The following is a 5,230-nucleotide window of genomic DNA, read 5'->3' on the forward strand; positions in this document are numbered from 1 at the left end:
TATATATCAAAGTTTGGGCTAAACTTTCATCTACATACTCATTATTCCAGTCTGGGAATGTGTTGTTCTTTTATGGGGGATACAACTGTATTTCATAATCTTTCACAGATCACAAAGCTTCATCAAATACTCTATCTACAGATAAGCTTTGTAGAGTAATCAGCTTGCAATTTATGAATGTATCTATTTCAGCATTGTCTGTGTGTGCTGTTTGAAAAATTGATAATTCCTGAAGGGGTTATTTTCCTTACATGGAAGTCATGATTCAACAGTTTGTTCCAATTCAACAATGTAACTTCGCATGTATTCTTTTAGACTTTTCCATATTGAAGATAGTCTGAAATTGAAATTATTTTTAACTGGTCTAGCTCGATGGAAGTGAGTGGATCTAGGCTAATTTTCACCGGTTCAGAATAAGATGAAATATTTTATGGTTTCATTCACTAAATTATCAAAATATGTTGATTTTGCAGAGTGATTAAAATTAGAAGTTGGTACACTTTGACAAGAAAGGAAGAGAAATTTTTCAAAGTTTGAAATCAGTACTTTGCTTTGAAACTCAGCAAGGACCAACTGCTGCAAGAAAGCACCAAAAGAAATCTTTATAACAAAAATTTATTTATTTTCCAAGATGCAGTAAAGAATCAATATTTAAAGTCTACTCTTTGTAATTATCATTGTGTAATGAACATGACAATAATCAGTTCTATGCAATGTCCTTCACACTGAATGGCAGTAGTGATAAGAGAGTCACACCACAAAACAATAATACTGTGAAAACAGTCAACTTCCTATGTAAGTAGAAGTAATGTTGTCAGAAATGTCATTAGAACATTGTACTCTGGGAGTGCCATATTTGGAAAAAGCTGTTTCTTAGATGACTATCACAGCACAATTGATTCAGTATTCAAAATCAGTTTTACAATAATTTTTAAATTAAGCATTGGTCATACAAAACTGCAAGACATTGACAGTGAAGTGTCATAACAGTCAGAATTTACTTTCTCATGCTCCCAGTATTCTAAAAATTGCAGCTATTTAAATTGTAAACTACCTATAACTTATTTCTACTAATGTTTTTTTTTTTTTTGAATGAGAAGACAGACTCATGAAAATAAACTAAAAAGAAGTTTGTCATTTCATTTTATTGGAAATGCATAAGAATCGCCTACACAATTCTCAGAAATAATGACCAATGTAGAACAATATTTTGAATATAATCAAAGCATACTAGAAGAAATTAAAAAGGTAAATTCTTTATAAACATAACAATGAGTGGTTTCAATATTGAGATCCATAAAATTTAATTCCTTGAGCCTCTGGGAATTTCACAGCCTTGCAGGTATCTAACTCACATTTTAAAACTTCCCTTAACCTTACATCTGTAAGTGAAAGTTTCTTACAGTTTCTAAATCATTTAGGTGTGTTTGAAAATATCTGGCTAAAGAAATTCCTGGAGTTATTTCATTACAAAGATTTGTTCTTTGACTGCTTCTTTTTTATAGTGTAGTATCAAAAGAGCAGAGAGAAGATGTAGGTCTCCAAGTTAATTTCAAAGTTAAAAGGTAGATTTTCCATTTCTTATCAGCTGGACATAAAAATTTCTGCTGATCTTTGACAATGTGAATCTTTGAAGTATATTGGCTATTATTTTCTTCATTCACAGTAAAAACTGAAAAGTACATTAACTGGTGCTTTCATATTCAGTATGTGATTCCAAGTACAGAACTCAGTCTTATAAAGATCTGTAGTTGCTGATAGGAATTAACAGTATGAAAGATATGCTTGGCCTGTAGTTATGCAGCTTTTTATATCTCATGTAAGATACAGACAAGAATACACAATGTTCAGTCAAGTATTTGATTACTAGGCTGAAAAGCTGTTATATTAGCATGGAAGGTAAATGATAAGATTCAGACCTTTGAGGTGAACAGAGGAAAAGGATGAATCAAAACAAACAGCAGGCTGCACATCTCTTCTAACCAAAGGGAAACAAGTTACATCTATATTAATCCAAATACAATGTAGACTGATAAACATATAATCTCAGTAGACATGATATAGCCTTTCTTTTAGAGCTAAGGAAGCAGAGGAAGGAATAGATTATGCAGTGTTTATAATTTTTAGATATACATAGCTGAAGTTAAGGAAAGGAAAAGTGCATAAAAGCTATTCCTTCTTTTGTGGCAGACATTTCCTTTGCTGATTTCAGACAAGGGAACCTTGTAATCTCTGAAACTCCAAATCCTACTCCTGAAATTGAACTCACTAGAGCATAGAGGATTAAGTAGGACTGAAGTGTGATCACCAGAAAGAAGGTCTGAAAGAAGACTTAGAAAAAAAGAAAAAAAGACAAAATCAATTGGTTAATGCTTAAAACATAATTAATTGATTCCTTTCTCCTTTTTCCAGAAAATAAAAACATCTACTCTGTCCAAATTTGCAAAACTTTTCTTTAACGTCTCAATTCCTTGGATGCTAAAACTGATTTTATTTCCCACTGATCTGCATGCACACCAAATTCATATGATAGTTAATCATAGAGGAAACTCTGCATAAGCCAGTACACATGGCTATGCATACAGTCCAGCTCCCAGCTCTTTACCAGGAAGTGCTTCACACAATTAGTTGGGCTAAACACACATTCACTACTATGGTGAAAGCCTTAATTTCATATCATTTCCTACTCTCTGGAAAGCTGTGCCATCAGAAAAGAAACATGGTGCAATTCCTGCAGTTGAACAATTGAGACAACAGAAAGAGGAGGCTTATATATATGTATGACCTGTTATAGTCAGCTATGGTGGCATTAGCTATAGGTATGACTAGTTATAGAAAAGAAGAAGTTAATGCCACAAAGAAAGGCATCATTCTTTCTCTGGTGATTCCTTTCTGGTGGAGCCAATCTGATCCCAAAGGACAACTAAGTTAAATCTGGACCGATACTGGCAGAGGCAGAGTTCTCTTGCTTGAGAAGAATATCAAGCAAAAGAGTACAGGAAAGATAGACATTTTAGATATGTTAGGAAGTACTATATTCTTCTGTGTTTGTATTCATATCTTGCATGTTTTCTTGGGATTTTATTTCCTGATTTCATTATAACTGAAAATAATTTAAAAAACAGATTTTCAGGAAGTCAGTATTCCCGTTGAAAACCCTGGCTCCTCTAAGGCCTCTTTTTCCTTTCCTTTAAATTGGAAAACCAGAAGGAGGGTCGGCATAAATTATTGTCTTAAGTTTGGTAAGAGGTGAAAGCTTTGTGGTGGTGTATGGCTGGAAGAATTTTATTTCTGTATTATAATATAGAATGTCATGTTTACATTACGAAATGAAGCACAGACAGGATAAGTATCTAACCAAAATAAGGAACCTGTTAAACAAACAGGTTCCTAGTGTTTTCCCTACTCCCTCAACTCTAAACATTATATCATGTTTCTCTTATGGATAAGGAAAAAGCATGTGAAATCATTATGTATTGAAAGAGTAGGAGCCAGGAGTTCATAATTGTTTATGACTGCTACAACTGGAAAAAAGTCCCCATTATACTTCTGATTCATTTTCATGATCCATTGACCAGCTGGTATGAGAAGCACCATTAATGAAGCATGAGATTTCATGCAGTTTGGCTACCCAGCAGGAGATATGCTTCGCCTTATGCTGATTCTCTTTTTACTGAGCTCCCACAGCCAGGAAAGTCGATGTGCTAAGGACACACTAAAAAAAAAAAAAAAAAAAAGTATATATAATTCAGTCTTCTTTGGATATCACTGACAACTATCACACTGCTTCTTGGAGTGACAGCTTTCAACAGAGCATTGCCCTGTGAAATAGAGTACAGAGCCACACACTGTGAAAGGAAAAGTGTAAAATCAAAGGAGTTTTGTAACAGCAACTATTCAGTGAGGTTTTAGGTATTTTTAACAAAAGCAATCCAAGACTTTTTCTTTCTTATAAGAAGCCAATACTGGAAGCAAATTATATTTTATATATCTTAACTCTCAGTAAAAACATGAAAAACACATGGAAGCATTTTTAAAGAAGACTCTCACATTTACATAAACATGACTATATGGACATACATGTTTGAGTTTTTCAGCATGCCATTGTACATATTACCTATATTTTCTTCCTAAACCAATCTCATTAAAGAAGAAACCTTTATGATGCCTCTGCACAACAGGTATGAAATCATGACCAAAAGCCTAAATCTAGTTCAACCCCCAAGGCTCTCTGTTAAGTATTTCACTACTGCCCTCTGCGTATCCTGGTCACTTAAGATGAAGGATGAACTGAAGAGTTTTGTTTGACTCTGCATGAAAATTAACAAATGGTCTTAGAGTATGTTCTTATTTAATTTTGGTATGTATTTTTATTTTAACATCTCAAACTTGAATTTTCAAAATGCTGCTGAATTAAATACCACTTAAATTGTAATAGAAAAATTGACAAAGGATATCACTGAGCTGGGATTGGGCATCTGAGGGATGTGTGGCAACAGCTAAACTTCCCCAGGTTTACATGTCAGATTTCAAAGTCAGGAGGGTGCCATTTATTATTTTGTTCACTGAAATGGGAAGAGAGGATGATCAGCTCTTTGTAGAACTGTTTCTTAATGGTTCAAAGAGCAATAGAAAGATATAATTTCAGTACAGTAATAAATTCTAAATATACCCTAGGCTATGACAGAGATTATTGTAAATAACTCATGTTATTACAAAGATTAATGTTTGGGTCAAAAAGAATTCAAAGAGTAAGCAGCAAGAAACTTCATAATGTAATGTTATAAATAATATGGGAAGATATACACAGCCAAGTAAAAAGTAAACACATTCTTTATGTTACTCTCTGGATACCTGTTTTTCTCTGACCTCCATTTACACTTTATACCAAAAATTATACCCAATCTATTCCTATCACTGTTGCAGGTCATTCATATAGGGTCAGATGGTCTAAGGGGAAAAAAAAGACTAAAATTCAAAACAACTCCCACTATTCTTTGGTATGACAAGCCGGTACATAATTTCTCCTCCCTTTTTATCTCTGCTGTGGGATTCAGAAGATGCTTAAGGCAAAAAAAAAAAAAAAAAAAAAAAAAAAAAAAAAAAAAAAAAAGCTGGAAAAAAATTAACATCCCAAATTCTGGTTAGGCAGAACAGAGTGAGAAATTTATAACAATAAAACCAGACTGTCTTCAAGAAAAAAAAAGAGTCTAATTCTCTGAGTAACTGA

This window comes from Vidua chalybeata, chromosome 1, assembly GCF_026979565.1.
Source record: "Vidua chalybeata isolate OUT-0048 chromosome 1, bVidCha1 merged haplotype, whole genome shotgun sequence".
NCBI classification, from domain to species: Eukaryota; Metazoa; Chordata; class Aves; order Passeriformes; family Viduidae; genus Vidua; species Vidua chalybeata.